We start from the raw sequence: 23,154 nt of genomic DNA, 5'->3' as shown, positions 1-23,154 counted from the left end.
AAGTAAACAAAACTAATATCACTAGATAATTGGTACAAGAGACTTGCAAGTCTACTTGATTTTGTGCTATTCAGATTTTGAACTATGTGAATGTAATTAGCTATTCAAATTATCTACTTGAAATAAAAATAAGATGGGGAAAATGTTCCAAAGTTACACATTTTTTAAATCTCTTGTACTTGATACCACCTGAATATAAATCATCAGGGTAAAAGTCACCGTGCTGTTACTACGCCTGGATTAGGATCTAAAATGGGATGGCAGTTTTCTCTCATCCCTGAATTTTCTGCAATGTGATTACTTCTCTAATGAAATATCTGAGAAAGTCTCTATCAGACAGAAGGAAATGAATTAATGCAAATTCCTCTCCATCCATAAAACATTGTGATTGTTTCAACTCATGAATCCCTTTACCTTTAATTTTGTTCTCTGGTATTTGGAGTGTACACGGAACAGACTTCAGAAGGAGTGGCAGGTTACCAGAGGTGGAAGTGAAGGGCAAAGGTCTTGCCTTTGAGGAGAATGTGCCCAGCAAAGACAATTACGAATAAGCAACTCTCACAGCTTGCAGATGCACTTGGGACTGTTCGCTGCCGGGAGGAGGCTACCGGAGTATGTGATTTTTCATGTTTTTCCCCTGAGACTTTCGGATGTTCCAAATTTTCTGTCCTGAGATGTATTATGATCCTCTATTTTTCTCTTACTATGCTGTGGTATAAATGTGTGTTATACATCACTGTCCTCTAGGCCAGGATCCTCCTGCGCCACCCTCAGGAAGGGTCGCTGTTTAATTTATCTTTGTCTTCTTAGCTTCTACCTGCCATCTTAGAACAGGGGTGTGTCTTCTCTACAAAGTAGGTAAGGAATGAAAAGCCATTTCCTGGTATCCAGTGAGAAGCCTCAAGGTCTACCCAAAGACCAAACTCTGAGACAACACCACTTTCCTGCCATCATCTGTGAGTTTCCTCTGGGAAAACTCCAGTGTGGGAACCGAGAGGTATCTAAGAAGGGGCAGATGTGGCCTTCCCAGGGGCCTTACCTGTAAATGCCCTTGGTTCTGCCCTTGGTGTCAGCTATGGCTGACACCAGACCTGGAAGTCTTTGTAATCTCTGCTATCTGTCCCTCCTTCCTGTTCTGAATATTGAGCTTTTAAAAAAAATAACTATGACCTACTAGCACAATGATGTTCACTGCAGCACTATTTACCATAGCAAAGATATGGAACCTACCCAGATGCCTGTCAGTTGATGATTGGATCAACAAAATGTGGTATTTATACACAATGGAATTCTATGCTGCCATCAGAAAGTATGCCATCACATCATTTGTAAGGAAATAGAAAGACTTGGAAAAAATAATACTGAGTGAAGTAAGCCAGACCCAAAGGAACATAGGTTCAATGGTTTCCCTCATTTGTAATAATTAGTACAAACCTTGGAGTCTCCTAGCAGAGGATTACAGTAGCTCAAAACCTAGATACATAAGGCCATATAGGATAAGTCTAAATGAAAGAACCTCCAGGATATGGAAACAATAGCTATATGAGTGAATGTTGTTCTTAATGTACTGTGTTATTTCTCATCTCTTTTGTTGTCCCTTGGTTATTCTCATATTGTTACAGTATCTTACCTTGTAAAATCTATTTGTTTATTTGAAATAGGAAAGGGAAGGGGGGGAAACAAAATGAGGGGAGGAGTTGGGGAGAGGGAAATGGGGACAAAAACATGAGAAGAGGTATCAATGTGTGTGAAGTAATGCACCTTCTATCTGGCAAATATAACTGTAAACCCTCTATTAATTACAATAAAAAAAGAAAAAAGAACTAGGAGGTGGTCAAACTAAAAACATGTTTTTTCTGCGGTTCTCGAAATAGAGAACAGCTGGAGACAAACATTCACTCACAAGATGCATCCAATATAACATACCCCAGGACACAACAGGTAAGTAAGTGATGGTATAGTTGCCTACTTGAGTATGTCTTACATCACAACTGCTGGACAACTGAAAGAATTGTCAGATTTTCATCTGACATTAAATGACAACATGTTATTGAAGAAAGGAAGTGGTATTGTAACATTATATACTTAAGTGTATGAAAGCACATGATAATCAATGAATTGTTATCTTTGGAGTAAGAAGGATTTCCTTCTATTTGCCGCTACTTCTGGCACTTTTGTAATGAGAATGTGCTGCTTTGCAATAATGGAAAGAAAAAAAAGCCAAAATGATGTTTAATTGGAAAAAGAAAAGCACAGCTGCCCTGCATTAGGACAGACACCAAACAAAGCAGAAGACAAGACAAGGTCTGGCTTCTCTGTAGCTCCCTGGATTGGAATCAGGCTTCAATTGCCTCCAAACTGCACAACGTTGTCAGTTTGCCTCAATTATACTCCCATAGCCAGTCAAAGCACCAAGAGAGGATAGAGTCATTGCTAGAATGGGTAGAAGAAGGAGGAATCAAAATGACCAGGTCAAGTAGCATCTGTTAGAAATGGACCCCAGGTGTGACACGAACTTGGCAGCTTCTCACAAACAGGAACATCTGAGGAGTTTTAGCCGACAGTGGTCCAATATGGGTAAGGCAGTGTAATCCGGAACTTCAAGAGGGGGAAATGGTTATTACCTTCCAGGGAAAGGTTAGCCAGAACCCTGCAGCAGAAACAGGGGCTGATGTTCTAAGATGATCCGATACCAAAAGGAATGGTGCCCGTGTATATGACCGGATCCAAGATGGGAGAGAGAAGTCTCTGATTACAACATCTGTTGGCACTGCTGGCCATCATGAAATCAATCCTTGGAGGGATTCCCAGACAGATTTGGGGGCTTGTGCTGCTTCTCTGGTTTCTCTGGCTCTTGTTCAGATTTTACAGTTGCAAGGTGAGAGAGATTCTCCTTCTGTGTTGCCCTCTGTTCAGTGGGTGCTGGATGGGAGGCTCTGGAGCATGGCTCTGTCACTGTTGGTTGGCATCTGCAAACAGGGAGAGCGCTTATCACAACTGAACTCTAGTGTTCTCCTGGGTCCAGCACGTTGCAATGGGTAGAAATGGGATGAAAAGGATGAGTGGAGAATGGGCAGGATTCAACAGGAGCATCAGAGGAAGACGCGCACGTGCACAAGGTAAGCAGGGGCGGCAGGGTAGCAAGAATGGGAGGAAAGACTCTGACTTGGGGAAGGAACAGTATCATCAGAGATGAGAGAATACAGAGATAAAAAGGTATGCACAGAGAGCCAAGGCAAGCCTTGCCAGAGCCCCTATTCCTGACCATACCTACTTGATCTCTCTCACTTGCTGCTGCCTCCCCATCCCTACGTGCTACTGTCCTTCAACTAAGCCCTACCAGAGAAAAACAAATGTACTTCCACTCTTCCTGGGCCCTCCCACCTCCTGTTCTGGCTCTCTCTGGACTCTTGGTGGTATCTGAGCAATCCAGCTACATGAAAGCATCCTTAGTCTTTGGTATCATTGAATTCTGTACTTTTATAATCTTCCTGTTCTTCAGGAAGATGGTTTCAGAATGTTTTTAACCCTCAACTAGACAAGATATAGCAGGAGTGGGCAAGGCCAAACTGGAGACACCAGACTGAAGGGACAGGAAAACAAAAACAAAAACACGGGGCAGTGCTGGGTGATCTGGACCAAGGACAACTTCATGCTAGTCTGTGAGTGGATGGCTAGATGTAGGGAACCAAACTGAACCATTCCTGCAAATTCAGTGGATAACAGAGACACATTTCATAGGGGACCTGAGACCTATGGTTACTCTGATCTTTGCAACACAGGAGTAGGCAGGTCTGTTTATCTGGGAGGCTTTCACCATCTAGAAATGCAGGACAATAAACCAGAATAACAAGTTGATCTACTTAAGCCAGTCTCCCTGGAAGAAAACCCAACAGCACTTTCTGGCAAGCTTCTAGAACCTGGAACGAGCTATCCCCCCCTCTCCCCACATGCCCACCTGGAGTATCTGCTCCCCAGGACATGTGTCCAAGTAGGTGAGGCATGACACCAGGGAGAATTACTTGCCCCAGGCAGGTCAGGGGGCTCTCCTGCATCAATACCAAGGATGATGTGGCAAGCCCAGCTGGAGAAACACACACATAACATGTGTTGTGGATACAGCAGTGACTAAGAATGGATGACTCCATCTCTGCTAGCTTCAAATCTTAGAACACACACTCTACATAAGTAGTCCTCAGAATTTTCATATAAATCAGATCATCTTGAAGTCTTCTGAAGACAGATTTAGGGTTATACCCCTGGGACCTTTGAGATGAGGGTAACAAGTTGCTAGGTGCTATTGCTGTGTTCTAGAGACTGAATGTTAAGAAGCTATGGTCTATACCAAGAGAGTTCAGCGATTGTACCTGTCTCACTCTCACCTAGCATTTCAAGCTCACCTGAATCAGAGCTGGGAAGCCTGGAGCACCATGGAAACTATTGGCCAATGTGTTTATTATCAAATGAACAAGGATGGCCTTACAGCTCATCCAACCAGCTACTTTACTTGAAACAATCAGTTAAGAGAGATTAAGCAACCTGCTCATGGAAATAATGAAATCATAAGTCTAAGTAGAACCCAGATTAGAAAACCCAGCATTATTCTCAAAGTTATAAATTTATAGGGGTCTTAGAAAGCCTGAAGTGACTTCAAGTGTCTCTGTGATGCTGGAGCTCAGGCTGCCTGTCCCCTGTGCCAAAGTGCTCCCTTCACACTGGGGTCAGTTCTCCATAAGGCAGTTTCTTATTATCTTCAACGGTGAGTCTGTTCCACTGTGGACCCAGATCTAAGGTGTGGTTTTCTCAAGAGTTCCATGATGCATAGAAGACCCTAGATGCCTCCCATGAGGCACTGCAGTGGCAGTGCCTGCATTTGAGTCTACACTTGGATCTTTCCCCTTGCTGGCCATTCTTCCAGAAAAACAACTGTCCCCTATTTGTTCACATCAAGTTCCCCAGTACCCCAAAACTGGATTTAGGTGTTTATTTTGTCCCCAAGTCTCTCCTGACCATTTATCTTCTAGTTCCTGGTCCTTTCTACTCTTCCCATTTTCTTTACAAGTCTACTTGAGAGAGTTCGCTCATCTCCAACTTGATTCTTAACCACTAGCACATGGATGAGAGCTGTGACTGGGTAAGTATTTCATCTCTCTTGTTGGCCATCTGTCCCCAGCATCCCAATTGGTGCATGGCACACAGTAGGTTCTGAGCAGATGATGAATGGAATAAAATACAGAAGGCACAGATCCAAAGGCCTAGATCTCTCATGTCAATTTGGAAAGGATTAGCTGTGAATATTCTACCAAGAACCAAATACTCATTCCTGTTTCCACTTAGGTTCACTCTGTTCCAGGCCCCTTCCTCTTCTACTTGTGTGTTCTGCAGAGCTCCTGTACATGTGGGTGGCTTTATCTGGAGAGTCCCTCTCAGCATTCTCCTACCATCTTCTCCCTTGCTGTCAAACCTGGCTGGCTTTTCATGTCAATATCAACTTTCTACCTCCTGGAACTCCCCAAATACATTCTTCTCATTGTGCTTTTTATACACAGAGCCAATCTCTGGCCCTGTCTCCACCCCGGGCCTATAAAACTCCTTGGTCCATATGCCAACTGTGCAGCGGCCAGGTGGTGATGTTCTTGAGTGATGCAGCTCATTTATAGAACAGGGGTGGTGATTGTCCTGGCCACAGGAAATCTCAGGCACTGTGACTTTTTTCGACAGGGTCAGCCATGCATGCACAGAATACTATCACACCGACAAAGAATGCTACCTCATGGAAACATGGCTAGGTGGCCAGAACTTACAGGTTTTCAGAGAGAAGCCAGGTGTCTGCACTCTCAAGGGAAATCCACCCAGTTTCGTGTGTCAGTAGGAAACTCAGGTTTAAGACACCAGGTGGAATGCTGAATGAAAAGCAACTACAGCCAGAACAGAATCATATGTTACCAGTTTGTGACCTGCAGACTTCTGCATCTCCAGAGTATGGTATATCATAGACTCTCAATGAAAGCTTGTTGCTTAGAAAGCAAATGAACAAATGACTGGCTGGACAGGAAAGAAGGAGCAGATGGATAGGAGAAGGAAAGTGGGATGGGTGCCCAAATGTCAAGATGCCAAGTAGTGGGCTGGGCAAACTCAAGGTGACTTCACTTCCAAGCTGTCAGCAAACATCGTGTGGTCTTGGTTGGTGGCTCAGGGTGAAATGAATAACAGTGACCTTGTGAATCAAGTCAGCCACCGAGTCCTCTGAAGACATCACCACCAGAAGCTTCTGCAGCGGGAACACACACATTAACAACAAGCTGGCGTGCACACACGATACTGTATGCAAAGTGTATAGAAGATGGAGGCTCCGTGTGCCATAGATTGTATTTCCCATCTGAGCTCTAGCTCACAGCGCATGGTCTAGACAAAGGGATGGAGAAAAAGTGTGATGACTTAGCCCTTTGGGAGTTGCAGAGGAAAAGAAAAAGTCCTCCAGCCACACCATTCTCCATCCTCAGTCAGAAACTCCCTCTCTGTAGTCTTGTCAGATACTGTGAGACTAGGGAAGGGCAAGAAAGAAGCTAGTCTCTCACCAGCCCCTTGCCTCCAGAAACACTTTTTGGGAGGGAGTAGCATACAAATGGCCCAGTGTGGAATGCCTGGGGTTGCAAAAGCCAAGTTATTTCAGGTTCTACTAAGTTATAATTTATTTTTTCCTAACTGATCATTACTGCTGCTGGCTCTATAAATAACCACCTAGGGAGTCTGTTTTTCTGCTCCCAAATTCTCCAAAAGCCTAGCTAGATTCTCTGTGGTTTCTGGCCTGCCAGGCCCACATTTCTTCCCTGTGCCATCCTTCAGGGAATCCTTCAGGCAGAATATGCCAAGGGATTCTGCTGAGTTCTGTTCATCTCCGAACTCTCCTTCCTGATCTGCTTCCTCATCTCCAGGCTGGCCACCCAGACCTCATCCTCCCTCCAGAAGAGGCCCTGCTCCCTCAACGCAGGTGCCTTCAAAGGCAAGAGCCCAGCATCCCAATGGACTCTCCTTCATCCCACTGCAACCCTCCATGCACAGAAGACACATGTTACTTGAGCTATGGAATTTTAACTTGCATCATTTGGGGGCAAGCCTGAGAAGAATACACAGTATTGCTGGTGAAATGCCCATGGTCCAGGAAGGAGGGCTTTGTCTTATGTGAAATCAACTTAAGTGATTTAAAGCATATATTTAAGGGCTGAGAGCATGTCCTAGTGGTAAAGTACTTACCTAGCATGCTCACAGCCCTGGGTTTGATTCCTCAGTACCACATACACAGGAAAAGCTGGAAGTTGTGCTGTGGTTCAAGTGGTAGCCTTGAGAAAGCCCAAGGGTGGCACTCAGGGCCTGAGTTCAAGCCCCACGACTGGCAAAAAAAAAAAGGAAAACTAAAATGATGTATTTAAGTGTGAGTCAGTTTAGTTGAGTCAAAAATAAATCACATTCTTGGTAGTGTTCTGAAAGACAGATAGCATGGAATTTCTTCTATAAGCAAGGGACCTATGGAAGAACTAATATTCAGAAAGATCTGCTGTTGCTGTACACCAAGCATTATTTTGTAACATCTTCATGGCACATGACTATAAGGAAGGCGCCCTTTAGGGCCTAAGAAAAATTACTTGATCAAAAGAAAGAAATGGGAAAGAATGAGATTCAAGTTCATGTCTCCTTCCTGGCCCTTCCTTCTGCTTTGCTAGGGGGAATACTGGACCTTGAGGTGATATTTGATAACAGCCACATGCAGACTCTTCCATGTTAGCATCCCCATGCAATTAACAGAAATCAAAGTCATTCTCTCATTCATCGTTTTAAGGACATCAGTCATAAGAACTACTCTCATTGAATTTGTCATAATGATCTAAAATTGAGAGTTTATATGTTTGGGGATAGTTTGCAAACGAGAACAACTAAAATAATTACAACTATAAGTCAAATCAAATCTTCAGTTCTCCAAGTAAGGAAAAGAAAACTTCTAGAAGCTTCTTCTTCACTCTGCCCACTTGTTGGCCACACTGAGTATACCATATTGAAATGGCCTATTTCCTCTTTGGCCTCTCCTAAGCTGTGATCACCAGAGCTCTTGGGTCCTATAACCTAGCAAGAAGCTTTTACTGTAAACATTGGACTAGCACATGTGTATATTATAAATTGTGTTTATAACCAGAACTCAAGCTAAAGAATGCCTGATGGAAATGAGTCTTGGCCACATTATTATTGGCTGGGTGACACTGGGGACTGATGTCACTGATGCTCAAGGTTATTAAAGGAATTAAGTAAAGAACTAAAAGAAAAAAACATATGGAATATCAAAATAAGCCCAAAGAACACCCACTACACAGTTGGCATCAATAAACAGCAGCCGTTAGTGTTGTTCACTTATTTATCACTGGCCTCCACCCTAGCATGAAAGCTTACACAAGACAGGCCTGGCTAGCTTCCCACCCCACTGGACCAAAGTGGCTGGCACTATATCAGTTGATTGGAAAATTGGATTTAAAACAATGCCCATGGCTACAGAAAATCAGAGTCTGGACTAAAACAAAAGATAGACTTTTTAACCCAAGCTTTTTTTTTTTTTTTCCAAATTACAAAAGCAACATCATGTACAATTTTGGAATCTTCACAAAAGCACAAGACCCAGTTGCCCTACTCGAAGGCATAGAATATAACCAAGAAGAGAACACTCACAAGGGTGGCTGGCAATACATCAAATCAGAAGTCCCAAGAAACCCCAGAACTGAGTGCCACCAGAGGCCAGGAAGGCAGCTGGACAGTTCAGTGGCCCTTCTGTTCAGCAAGGTAGACTCAAACAAGGAAACAATCGAGTTAACCTTGAAGGGTAGGGACATTTTAGGTAGATGGATGGGAGTTAAGCCAGTATCTGGGGAGCTGTGAGAACAGCAGATGGACTCAGAGTTCTGCATAGGCCTTTATATGACTGGCCTGGGAGGAGGGGTCACATAAGGGAGGAAGAGACTAGAGAGGAAGGAGGCCAGATTTCAGAGAGGCTTGAATCCCACACAGAGAAGTTTGGGCTTGATCCAACAAACAGGAGGGAGCAGTTGGAAACTTGTGAACAGCAGATTAACATATTTAAAGAAGAATCTTAAAAGACTCAGCTCTTAGTGGGGATGCAGAGGAGAGGAGAGGTAATAGAAATGCTAGGAAGCTTTCTAAGAGCCCAGGCTGGCAGCCACAGGGCTTGGACCCAGCCATTGGATCTGGTCCAGAAAACAGAGCTGCAAGATATCACAAAGCAAAGTCCACAGAGCTTGGAGATGAAGTCCACATTTTGCCAGGAGGTTAAAGAAAATTGGGAGGAGGCCATTCTGAATTTTGAAACTTGCCCTTTGGGAAGCAGAGCTGGCATTTTCCTATCTAGTGATACAGGCTGAGGCTGGGGAAGGAAACAGTAGGTTCAAAGTTGGACTACGGAAGCAGTTCTATAAGAATGTAAAAGATCAAAACATCCAGAAAGCAGGAATCCACTGTGAGAAGGATGATACAGATGATGCCTCCTAGTTTTTTGTTTGAAGGGGAATTAACAAGAAAGTTTTCTCTAACATCAGTAAGATAGCTATGTGTCCAAATATCTAGCCAGTTCATGTAAACTCTGTGCCTACTCTCAATACTCCCTATAGCTTATTAACCACAGGTTCAATGCAGTCATGGGGATGGAAAAAAAGAATATTTAGGAACCCAGAATGTGTGTCCTTTCTTCTGCTGAAATACTGTAAGGCTTCACTCTTTCCACACTGAGGCACATGCTTCAGTACATATGTTCAGTGTGTAAGAACTGAGTCATTTCTTTTCCCTTCCCCTGTCCCCTCGCTTGCCCTCCCTTCTAGCAGCGCCTCCTCCTCTGTCTCCTCCACCTCCCACGTGGCTGCCAACCTCCTGGCACACATCCCTCTCCATCTCGTTTCTGCCTGGCTTTCAACATTCCCCACTCCCTCCCAGCTTGCCTGTGATTTCTTTAGAAATGCAGGGAGTCCGGGAGATGAACTACAGATGGAAGCAGACAGGAGATTGCACACTCCATCAAAAGACAGGCAGTGTGTTGTGCAAGAGCCTGGAAGAGCAAGTCAGCAGGCTTGGGTTCTAGGAGTCAGGCAGGGAATCAGATAAAGATCTGTGCAGACAAGGAGCTACTCACTCCCTGGAGACAAGCTTCTCACTCCATAGACACAGAGAGAAGGCAGGCAGGTCCCCTTGAGGAGCATCACCTCAAGGATAGCACTCAACTGCTCACCACTGACTGAATGATAGTGGGGAAGGAAACAATGAAGGCAAAAAAGGAAAGGAAAACGGACTGTGGACTTGATATGAACGGTGTGAAATGCACACCTCCCTTTAGTTCTTGGAAAACAAAGATGAGTCAAACAGCAGTGGGATTTCCCAGGCATCCCTCCTCTGCTAGCCACACACATCATCAGAACCTCTGTACACAGGTTTCTTAGCAGAGATGGCCACCCACCATTGTCTCCTAGGAAGGGAAGCTGGAAGGTCAGCTCCACTTCTGCTAGTATATATAACTTTCCCAAGGCTGTTACAGAAGGATTTCTGCAATAGACATTTCTGCGTCTTTACATTTCTGTGTCTTTTGTTTTGTTTTACCTCAACATTATAGGAATAAGAGTACAGAACTTTCAAATTTAAAGGTATAGCCAAGCACTAGTGGCTCATACCTACGGTCTGGGCTACTCGGGAGACTGAGATCTGAAGGCAGTGGTTCAAAGCTAGCAGGAAAGTATGTGAAACTCTTCTTTCCAATTAACCACCAAAAATACAAAAGTAGAACACTAGACTTGAGGGATAGTGCCCAGTCCCTAACTTCAAGCCCTAGGACTAGCACACAAAAAAAGAAAACATGACATGGTATGGACCAGTGCATTGACCCAAGGCCAGGATAGTATTATGGAGAAAACAGAAGACAGCACAAAGATGGCAGGAGTGAGCATGGCTCACTCCACTCTAAAGAGCAGTGCTATGGATCACCCAATCTGCACAGCCTGAAATCTGCAGATAGTTCTGGTTTCCTAGACAACCCAGCCTGAGCTAGGGAGAAATATAACTCTGTCTCAACAAATAATACAGGTTCATGACAACAAAAAGAAAGACAAGAAAAGGTGACCAAGTGCCATCTCAGAGAGTGAGGATAGGCATGGAAATGAAGCTGAAATTAAAGCTGAAATCCCACTAGGTTCTGTGACTTTTGTGATTTCACATTTTTAGCCAAGAGAAGGATCTCGCTGCTTGTCATCGACGATGGGGGCAACGGATGGTAGGTTGCATGGGTGAATGCATTTGTCAATGTTGATCTAAGGCTCTGTGGAAGATCTTTATGTCTCCTTAACTTCGGCTTCCTCAATTAATTGGCTGTGTAATCTCGAACAAGTCATGTTACAGTCATCCAGTGTCTCTCCATCAGCAGTCAAATGGAAACTAAGAAGCTGGCTTATAAATTCCATTCATTGGCTCTAAAATTTCCAATGGTAAGAGCTGAGAGAGCAAAGACATCCAGGTAAAGAAAGCCCATAAACTTGGACATCATTCAGAAGAATCTGTGAGGTGGGGGGTTAGCCATCTGCAGTAAATTGCTCTCAAATGATCCATCCTTGAGTCATTTTGGAGAAAGCCAGGTTGTGCATCAAAAGCAGGTAGCCATCCCTGACCATCAATGGTTTTGGTTTCCCTTGGACTGAGTCCCCTCCCCTGAGATGCTACAAGCTCTTCCCTTGGCATTGCCCAAATAGCTTGAGATTGTTGACAGGCAATTTTCTTCTCTCCTTCCCAAATTCCCTGTGGCTTTGCAAGAGCTCCTGGGTCAGACAGCAGAGAGAAAAATCTGCTATAGGCAAGGACATTTAGAGAGTTGCAAGACTTGGAGGATGTCACAGACAAACCCTCAATTCCTCATCCTATCTCTTTTTTGAATTTTTTTTATTTTAATGAATAGAGGGGTTATAGTTATATTCGCCAGATAGAAAGTGCATTATTTCTCACACATTGATACCCCTTCTCATGTTTTTGTCTCTGTTTCCCTTCCCTCTCCCCCTCCCCTCATCTTTCCCCCCCTCCTATCTCAAATAAACAAACATATATATATAATATATATATATTATATAATATACCAGGTAACAAAGTCAGATACTAAACAATATGAGATTAACCTAAGGGCAACAAAAGAGAAAAGAAAAAAAAACATAGTACATTAAGAACAATAGTCACTCATAATTAAGCTCTTGTTTCCATGTTCTAGAGGTCCTTTAATTTGGTCTCATTCTATATGGCCTTACGTACCCATCTTATCTCTTACAATAAGGTCCAGAAAACTGGTATGGCTTCCCATTGTTTCTGATGTTTCCAAAAGGAGGAACTTCATTACAGCAGCCTGCATCTCTCCTCAGAGTGGTCCCCTCTCAAGTGCACGTATTTCACTTGGGCCATAAACTGTGGGTGATCCCAAGCACAGAGGTCAGAGCACTATAAGTAGGCACAAAGTAGTTGCAGGCGGATTTCTGGGCTCATCAGCTTCTCTGCTCCAAAGACCTTGACACTTTAGAACCCTTGGATGCTATAGAATGGAGAAGAGCTGCTGTCGGGATGGAGAGGAATGCACAGCGATGTCCTGACAGGTTCCCCACGACACAGCTGAGGGCAGCTGGTGCTTGGGCCAAGTCTATCTAAGGAACCTTAGGTATAGATTGTGAGTTGCTATAGCAGCTAAAAGAGGGTGATGGTAGCCTAATGGATCCCGATCCTAGGAGCCCCCCGTGGAACCCCAGTGGCCTCTGCCACTCACCTAGTCCAGCCCATCCACCCATTCTGCGATTCCCTTCATGGAGCAATGAAACTTCTTAATCTGAGACTCAAGAGAAGTCTTGGGATGATTCACATGAACTCTTTCTTCTAGTTTGAGGACAGGGTGGTTTTAAAAAAAAAAGTAAAGATACTTGTAACATGCATACACACAACGCACTATCCCATCACTGGACATGACCCCTTAGCCTGATATGAGTTAGCTGGTGCCTTTTCAATATAGAAACTTGGGGGGGTGTGTGTGTGTGTGTGTGTGTGTGTGTGTGTGTGTGTGTGTGTGCACGCCAGTACTGAGGCTTGAAGTCAGGGCCTGGACATTGTCCCTGGCAATGCTTAAAGCTAATGCTTTACTACTTGAGCCACAGCTTCACTTTTAGCTTTTTGGTGGATAATTGGGGATAAGAGTCTCGTGGTCTTTTCTCCCTGGGCTCGCTTTGAACCACAATCATCAGCTTTCCACCTCCTGTGTAGCTAGGACTATAGGCATGAGCTACTGGTGACCAGCATCAGGTTGTTTTTTCAATCCATTTTCTCTCATATATTCTCTCTGGTACCTTCACTTAATGAGAACCACACCAGCATCTGAGCTCAACAACTATTAGGGCAATAGTGAGTCAGAGATGTGGTACTGCCAAAGGGCCCAGCAGCGAGCTAGATCCACTTTGTGGGCCTCCCTCAGATGCCTTTACCATCTGCTTGCATTGGTGGAGAAAACTCAGGAAGGACTCTGGATCCTGAATCTCACAAAAGTACAGCCACTGGTCTTCTGCTCTCTTTGGAGATGCTCTAAGAAACTGTTACTTCCCAAACTCCAGGACCGATGAGGGAGAGAGAATGCCTTACTCTTGGTATTATCATCATCTTCTCCCACTGTCTTAAATGATTGTAGAACTGGGTACCTTCCTAGGAATGATAGAGGCATTTGAAAACAAAGAAAGAAAATGCATCCAGCTGCGAATTACTAGACAAGAGCAAAATCATATTTCAGTTGTCTGTCTATAGATTTGCCTTATTATGAGAACAAAGTATACTATTAAGTTACAGCAATTCCAAGGAGCAGGGAGAGCAACAGCTTGTTCAATAGTCAGTGCTAACTAACTAAGCTGAGCACCATGTGGCTTCAGGATTTGGCACAAAAGGAAAGTAAAATAACTTAAGCCTTTGAGCTCACAAACAGGCCAAGAAGAGTTCACAAGTAAACTAAAAAGGTAATGGCAAAAGAGTATCCAAATTTATTCCCCTATACCTCCTCTCCCACTGTCCATGCCAGGGCAGAGAAGTGGAGAATGATTCAGCTAAGTTCCTCCTCCCACACAGGTAGACTGAAGCCCCACTCTCCAGGGACCTGGAGTTCTGAAAGAACCAGGCACTCTCCAAATGGAAGCTGAAGATAACTCAGGCTGACAGGGTGATATGGCCCTTCTCCAAGCTGGGGCTCTGCCCTTCAGAGGCAGTCCCAGGATGAGCAATCCCTGGTGGAAATCACAAACCACAAGCACCCAAAAGACCCTCTCTTCTTTAGCCACAGCTGGAAGCCAGTCGGGCTGTTATCTACAGCTCAAGGTCAAGCTGTAGGCCAAGAGTCAGGCTTTCCAGACTCAGGGCTCTGTACGAGCCGTAGCCCAGGCTTTAAGGCAGAACACCTGCCAAGGATCCTCAGTAGACTGGGATACTCCTGTGGGATTTAGTAGGTCTGGGCACAGAACCAGGGTAGATTGCCTGGAGCAAAGGTCAAGTTTATTCATAAAGCTCACCCCTGTCCTATGTCACTTCCTACTTATCCCCCCCCTCTGACTGTCCCTTTTCCAAGTCAGTCTCTCTTGCCTCAGTTTCTCTTTGGCCTGGGATGATCACTGGTGCACTGGATGCTTTCCCCAAGGAACATATCTTCCCCTTACCCTAGGCGCTCAAAACAGCATAGCCCCGTCTCTTCCTCCACAGATCATCCTGGCAGTCAGCAAAGGGGAGCCTGACATGCCAGAGGCCATCTGCATGTCACGAAAAGGCCACAGCAAGGTCTTACTACACAAGCCTTGTCTTAGACAAGAACTGTGTCTCAAAGGCACTCCAGGTTGAACATTCACACAAGAAAGAATGACTGTTGCTAAGCATTTCGGGCACAAAAGACAACTGTCTTCTTTAAGGTTTACAAAATATATTCTCTATTATTCCCAGCACCCTCACTACCATGAGGATGAAGAGCCAGAGAGCTTGTCCTTCCACTCATTCAGTCTTTATATGCTACTGGGCTCCTTCCCATTTCAAGAGTGGGTGCTCCAGAGGGTGGCCAGGGAGACCGCATTCTGCTGAGAGCATTTCTGATCCAGGGTTTGCCTATGTGATCAGAGTTCAAGTACAATCTTCCAGAGAGTGGCCTGGTTTAGGGTAGATGGAGCTGCCTTGCTCTGGCCTTTGAATCTTACTCCCAATCCATCCTTGACTACAGCTGGGCTTTACCCATAAAAAAGCCAGAAGGCAAACATTGTGAGCTTGACATAGGCTCTCGGTTGTATATTCTTTTATCTCTCTCTCTCTCTTTTTTTTTTCTTTGCAACCTTTTTGAAAATGCAAACGCAAAATGCATTTTTTAGTTTGAAAGGCTTTATAATAACAGGTGGAAGGGAAATTTACCAGTGCAGGCTACAGACCCTGGATGATGAGAAAAAGCTGTAGCATCTTGTACTGATCCTCCACCATTGCTTCTATTTTGGCCATCTACTCACTCACCAACCTAAGGCTTTCTACCTGTGCTGGACCTCAGGATGGCTTCCTTGATGCATGCATCCCATTGAGAAAATAACATTTATCATGTAGACTGCTGTTCTACCTCTCTCAAGTGTAATCTTGAAAGGCATAAGGTCTAGTAGCCCCTGCCCTATACTATGAAGTCTTCCCCAACCTCATTCATGCAACTCTGTTCACCCAACCCTTGCCTCTTCAGTAAAGGAAGTACCAACTAGTAACTGACTTAACTTGGCCTTTTATTATTGTTTGCTATGTAGACACAGAACACATGGAACAAGGCCATGGTGAAGTCTTCCCAGCTCTATTTCTAAGCAGAGCCAGTATCATTGCCCAGACCATACCTATTCTTGGGCACAGTGTCCCATCTTGTCTCTGTCCTTCTCCTAGCCCTAGAGATGGGGGAGGACAAGCAAGTCTCTAGGCAGTGAAAATAAGTCATCATTAACACTGAGGTCTTTGCATTGGCTTACTGAGTCCAACCCCACTAGCACTAGCCACTTGTCTGGCCTCACAGCCCACCTCTTCTGGGACAATATGGACTCTAGCTAGAATAGCTTTCTTCCTTGTCTTGCTTTAAAGTATTAGAATTCATTGATTTTTTTTGTAGTATAAGGAGTTGAAGCCAGAACTTCATGCATGCTAGGCTCTAGTACTCTATCACTATATAACCCAGACTCTCTAAGAAGAGATAGGTTCTCCTATTAGACTGGACTTGACTCAGACTTGCAATCCTCCTGCCTCAGCCTCCCAAGTAACTGAGATTACAGTGTATACAACAAGTGGTTTTGTCTTTTGAGCACTGATCACTATTCACTACCAATAGTTTATTAAAAAAAATTTTTTGGCCAGTCCTGGACTTGAGTTTGGAGTTCCTCGAAGCTAGAGCTCTACCACTTGAGCCTCAGCACCACTTCTGTTTTTTTTTTCTATGTATTGGTACCAAGGAATTGAACCCAGGTCTTCATGCATGCTAGGCAAGCACTCTACCACTAGGCCAAACTCCCAGCCCCAAAATATTTTAAGGGTTTTTTTTGGAGGGGGGGGTGGGATCTTGATTTTTTGCTTTTCTCACTAGAATATAAACCCCAACAAACAGAGGCTTTAACTTCTGCAATAGCATAGCTCAGAGCACTGTGCCTGAAACAGAGTAGTTCCTGTACAAATTTCCAGATATGTATGAAGACAAGAGGACAAGGTAGCCTGCTTACCATGAAAGGTAACCACTTTGCCATTTGGTGTTATACAAACAAGTATCTTGCCTTTGAGCCCTCCACCCTCTGTAGCCCTGTGATCATCCTTGCTCAAGAAATAGCCATTCCCATCCTTCCCCCTTGTAAATGAGAAAGCTAATGTTCACACTGTCAGATGAGTTTCCTGAAGTTGGAGGGCTATCTCCCAGCAAAGCTGAGATTCAATTCACTGGATTTTGTTGATGTGCTCTTCCTCACCTCCAGCCCCAGCATTCAGTCTCCCTCCTATTCAGTTTCTACACCCCACTGACTGTTGTGTTCATTGAACAGAGGCAGGTGAAGTGCTTCTGCCATGCTGCTTATTGAAGACTTCAGATTGAGGCTATCATGAACAAATGCTCATTCCTACACATAACCTCTTCAAGAGGTCAGTCACCTCATGTCACTGAGAAAACTGAGTGTCACAATCAAGGGGCCCACAAGCAAAGCAAATTGAACTGCCAATGTTGCCAAGAGATACCAACTGGAGGTGAACAGCCACAGTGACCTAGAGCCTCATGAAGCCTCATCTGAGCTCCAACATCAAGGATACAGCAAAAATGGAGAGAGTCATACACGGGACACCGCCTCAACAAGATGGGTCACTTCATACAAAGGTGTTCTCCTGTGGGGCACAGACATTCAGCAATCTTATCTAGGAAGCCATTTCTTTAGAAAACAATAAAAAGTAAAAACAACATAGGGAAACTTATGTTTGTTATCTTGGTTGTGATGATGGCACCATGGGGGTTATGTGTATGTCCAAATTCATTAAATTGCAGTTTTTGTATATAGATTAAGGAAAGCCGAAAATACCTGTGTGTACGCGTGTGCGTGCGTGTGTGTGTGTGTGTGTGTGTGTGTGTGTGTGTGTAGTGAAAGTGCTCCTTCCATTTGCTTTCATCATAAAGCTGATAATCTGCTGTTCCTAGAGGAAAGAAAATCAGACATTGCTGCAGACATTGCAAGAATGAAAATTACTGAGGAACAAATCTTTTAGGTGACATACTGGGAGACAAACAATGAGACATCCTAGACAGTGTCTGAACAGATTTGAAACAAAACAGAATGTGCACGTGATTGCCAGAGGAGAAGGCTTTTCTCAGGATACAAATCCTGAGACAAGAACCTGAGATTGAAGATATTTATGGCTTCCCAAATGTAGAGTTCCTATGACTCCGGGAAGAGAGGATGCTGTAGGCAAGACAGTCACTCCCACTCTCCCGATGCTGACCTGGCTAACCTGCTCCAACCTCAGACAGGAGCTGAAACACTTCTTCAAAGACACCTCCCTTCCCACTCTGGGTGATTCATTCACTGACTCATTGATTCAACCAGTGATTACTGAGCTCTTACTACGGGTACATTCTCAGCATTACTCTCTCATTTCAACATTATAATTACGTAATGATCTGCACAAAACTCTGTCCATCTCATTCGATTATTGCTCCATGAAGACATAGATGCTGACTTGATTTGTTTGTCATTTTACCCCCAACACCTGACACAATGCCTATAATGGAGTAGTTTCATTCTGAAAATAGTCCTTGAATGGATGAACTAATTAAAGCATTCAAAAGTTCTATTCATATGCTGAAATTCCAAATGTACATTGCTGTCTACCTTGAAAAGTTATCATTCATGCTCTAATCAATAGGACTTCTAAATTTACTAAATCATTGATAAAGGAAAAATCCATTTATTTATGAGCTTACTAATCAAAACAATGATATATAAGACAATAGGTAGAAAATTACTTTCCTTGAGAGACAGCTTCCTAACTTAGACTAGAGGACACATCTATAGGAATAACTGGATATGTGACAGGCATATTCGGGCAATAGTTAATGAGACAGTTGATAGAGCCAACCTGGCCAGATTAGTTACATTCTTGACACTACTACTGGCCAGCTATGTGACTATGTGCAAGCTATTTCATCTCTGCCTTCTGGTCTCCACATCAATAAGGTGAGAATATGAACATCAACTTCAAATGATTTCATTAATAATTAAATGAGTTAAATATAATCAAAGTGTGTGTGTGTGTGTGTTTGTACTAAAAATATAACCAAACCCCTTATTTTGTGTAATGAAAATGGTTAAATGAGTTAGAACACATGTGAAATTCTCATTAAATATTACTTATTTCCTGCAACTATGGAACCAAGACTGGCTAAACCATAGGGTTGATAAAGTCCCAAGGCCAGCCTGAACTATGATCCTCCTACTTCTCTAGGGATGACAGGCACAGACCACTATGCTTAGCCATTATGGCCCTCTATGATTGGGATAGTAAGAGCACACCACTGAGTCCAGACATTGGTAGAGTTGGAGTCTTTCAAACCTTTTATGCCAGGTCTGCCATTCCCCCAATCTCTGCCTTTCAAGTACGGGAGTACAGTCTTCAGCCAGCCGCATGGCTCTACATCAAGAATACAAAAAGAAATTCATTAACTTCGTTGTTTTTTCTTTGGGTTTTTTTGTCAGTTCAGTGTCTTGAACTCTGCTGTCCCTGAGCTCTTCAGCTCAAACCTAGTGCTCTACCACTTGAGCCACAGCACCACTTCCAATTTCTTTTATAAAAATATCAACTTTGGGCCGGGAGTGTGGCCTAGTGGTAGAGTGCTTGCCTAGCATGCACGAACCCATTCAATTCCTCGGTACCACATACATAGAAAAAAAAGCCAGAAATGGTGCTGAGGCTCAAGTGGTAGAGCTCTAACCTTGAGAAAGTCCAAGGACAGTGCTCAGGCCCTGAGCTCAAGCCCACGACTGGCAAAAAAAAAAAAAAGGGCCGGGAGTTTGGCCGAGTGGTTAAAGTGCTTGCCTAGCATGCACAAAGACCCGGGTTCGATTCCTTGGTACCACATACGTAGAAAAAAGTCGGAAGTGGTGCTGAAGACTCAAGTGGTAGAGCTCTAGCCTTGAGAAAGTCCAAGGACAGTGCTCAGGCCCTGATCTCAAGCCCAGGACTGGCAAAAAAAAAAAAAAGAATATATCAATTTTATTGAGGTATAGTTTATACACAGTAAAATGTACATGTGAAGCCAACAGTTGGATGGTATGTGACAGTTTTTATGTAGCAGGTAATGATTACTTCAATCAAGAAGTAATAATATCCAGTCTTATTTCTCTAACTCCAGAAATTTCACTGTACCTCTTCTGGTTAATACCTGCTCTTACCTTTCCTTACTCCACCGCAAGGCAGTCACTGTGCTGAGTTTCCTCCATCGAACAGTTTTGCCTGCATTAGAACTTTTATCACCCTGGGAATGCACAACACATACTCTGCATATCTGGCTGTGACAACCCAAGCATGGAGCACACACCCATAACTGTCCCTCTTCATCTGTGAGCACTTTCACTCACTGGATGTACCACAAGTTTCCCATCATTCCCTATTTACAAAGAATTTGGTTTGAGGCCATTGTGAATAAAGTTGTATAGACTTCTATCTATGACAAGGCCTTTTTTTGTCAACATATATATTCATTTCTCTTGGGCAAATACCTAGAAGTAAAATTGCTGATCATAGATGTGTATGTTTAGCTTTGTGGGAAAAAAAAATGCCAGGCTTATCTTGAGTAATAGAAAGTATCTGTTGATTTACTCCTAAAGAATGGTTGGGTTTCAAAAATAAAAGAGGAACTGCACAGCTGCATCCATGAGCATGCTGGACTGTAGATCCCCAGGCAGAGCTCAGTCCTGGTTGGCTAGACACTTCTGCTAGGAAATGACAGAGTTTAGATGTCCTCTTCTCCTTCTGCCTGTGGGGAAGTTCTGTCATCTGTAGTCTTTTAAAGAGTCAGGACTTAGAAGGCCCATATTGCTATTTTGATATACAAAGCAATTTCAGAAGACATTAACGTGGAACTAGATAAATTCAATCTTTTAAAATATTTTCACTGATTTGAAATTTTCATGGGGCTTTATCTTGATTTCTTTACTTGCTCTCGCCTTCCCCCCTTTTTTCTGATACTGGAGCTTGAATTTAGGACCTGAGTGCTACCCTTTAGTTTTTCTGCTCAAGGCTGGTGTTCTACTACTTGAACCACAGCTTCACTTCTAGGATTTTTTTGTGTAGTTAATTAGAGGCAAGAGTCTGATAAACTTTCCTGCCTGGACTACCTTCAAATCAGGATCCTCAGATCCAGATGAGCACCTGACAGCTTGTTTTGATTTCTGAGAGATGATAATCCAGTCTAAAACTTCGTTGGAATTCCCAACAACCTTTAGAGAGAAAAGGTGAATATGGTCTTACATCCTCAAAGACATCACCTCTTCCAATGTTATTTGGAACATCTTAAATCAGGCCAAAGTGCACCACTAAACAAAATCACCAACCCTCAGAAAATGTGTCCTTTCTGGAGGAAAAAAAATGCTTCTAAAGCACGTTACACCCTCTCTAGTTGCAAGTTAGTTCTGAGGTGGGGGAATTGTCATGGAAACATGGGGTGCTATGTAGCCCAAACACCTAGGAAACGATCAGGTTTGGCCTGAACACACCCAGTCCAGCCTCCCCTGCACTCAGCCCCCCACCCCATGAAACCCTCAAGCCCTCTGAGCATCCCCGTTGGCATTCCTGCCCTCATCCCACATGCTGAGAGGTTGCAGTGACCCCCAAGGAGTTCCGTGATCACGTGCTGCTGTCTCCCACATTGTCTTCATGTCTTCTGTGGTGAGGAGCACCAGGATTCACCCTGGATGGAGAAGGCCTTCATGTCGGTCTCCAGGCAGATTTCTCCCCTGCCCAAGCACTGCCAAGCCCCTCCTGGGAACAGATGCCTTCAGGGAGGGAATTCCGCCCTGGCAGGGCTCATGGGACCCAGGGGTGAGTCCCCCTAGGGGGCCGAGCCGCTGGCCTGCACACAGCCACCAGGCAAGGCAGCCTTTGAAGCGGTGGTTTTTCTGTGTCGGCCTTGACAATGACACCATTCTCCCCACAGCTACTCACACCGGCTTCAAGCCATTTTAACTGAACTCTGTTTCCCTCTCACAGAAGACTATTTGAAAATACAAAACTGCATTTGTGCCTGAGTTCTAACCTTTCATTTACAGTGTCAGCACCACCGAATTTCATGTTCTGTGCCAGGTTTGTCCCTCTGGAGCTCAGTCCCCTATTCTTAATTACCTTTTAATTTGATATGTAGAACACCAAAATTGTGCTTCTATATATGGGGTAACCATACACTCATGAAGTGACCGTGTGATGTTGCCATATATGTTTACATTCCATGATGACGCACGATGTAACTGCCTACACAAATGTGTTTCACTTCCTGTTGCCAAAAACATATAGTATTCCTCCTTCTAATTTTTGGAGTTAAACAATGCAAAATTCCTACCTAGAGTTGCACAACATCTTATTCCTGTCTAACTGCAACATAGACTCCATTGATCAGCCTCTCCTGATTTCTTCCTGTCTACTCTCCTTGGCCTTGCCAACCACCGTTTACTCTCAATTTCTATGAGCATGTACATATACGTGATCATATATATGTATATATACACATATATGAACACACATGTACACATATATAGTACACACATGCTATATAACGTAATATTATATAGAATAGATATATACCATGTATATATTCCACATATGACTGAGATCATTTTTATATTCTATATATAAAGTATATATGCCATATATGTGTCATGAGATCATGTGGTACTTATCTTTCTGTGCCTGCCTCGTTTCACTGAACATAATTGTGTTTTGTCCATGTTGTTGCAAATGACAAGATTTCATTTTTTATGGCTGAATAGCATTCCATTGTGTAAATATACCCTATTTTCTTTATTTGTACTACATCTATCAGTTGATAAATTACTTAGGTAGTTTTTGTTGGCTATTGTGAACACTGCTGCAATGGACATGAAGAAATAGCACTTTGACAAATGCATTTCATGTTCTTGGGGTCTGTACCCAGAAGTGGGACTATGGTGTTATATGACAGTTCATTGTTTTATTTCTGAGTACTACACTATTACAGAGAAAGTAAAAAGTCAAAAGAGAAAGAAAGTAAATGTATTCAGAAACATTATTCTTTATGTGAGACTTAAAGACTTAGACATACACATGCACATCTCATTTTACAATTCCCACGAAACCTAATCATTGGTAAAATATACCAGGGCATCCTAACAAGTTGCTGAGGAACCTTGCAGCTGACAGACTTTTAAATTATTTTGCATATCTCGCAGTCCACACATATGAGTGAAGCACCATAGGCGAGCACTGTAGGGAATTTAGGTCTCTGTTCCACAGAGCAAATAATTTGCAAAACTTTGCTCTAAGACACATGAAAAACATGGCCCTCCTGTTCTT

The 23,154-nt window shown here is 43.5% G+C and overlaps 1 long non-coding RNA gene across 1 annotated transcript in view; it reads right to left on the bottom strand.

The window, feature by feature from the left end:
* Positions 1-2,215: 2,215 nt before the first annotated feature.
* LOC150062006 (uncharacterized) overlaps positions 2,216-23,154 on the bottom strand; it is a 147,016-nt gene continuing 126,077 nt past the window's right edge. The window contains exon 3 of the long non-coding RNA XR_016535862.1: positions 2,216-2,969. This is a non-coding gene — a long non-coding RNA (uncharacterized LOC150062006). The remainder of the gene's footprint in view (positions 2,970-23,154) is intronic.

This window comes from Megascapheus bottae, chromosome 6 (assembly GCF_031878675.1).
Source record: "Megascapheus bottae isolate mThoBot1 chromosome 6, mThoBot2.hap1, whole genome shotgun sequence".
NCBI classification, from domain to species: Eukaryota; Metazoa; Chordata; class Mammalia; order Rodentia; family Geomyidae; genus Megascapheus; species Megascapheus bottae.
This window is presented reverse-complemented; position numbering and strand designations above follow the sequence as displayed.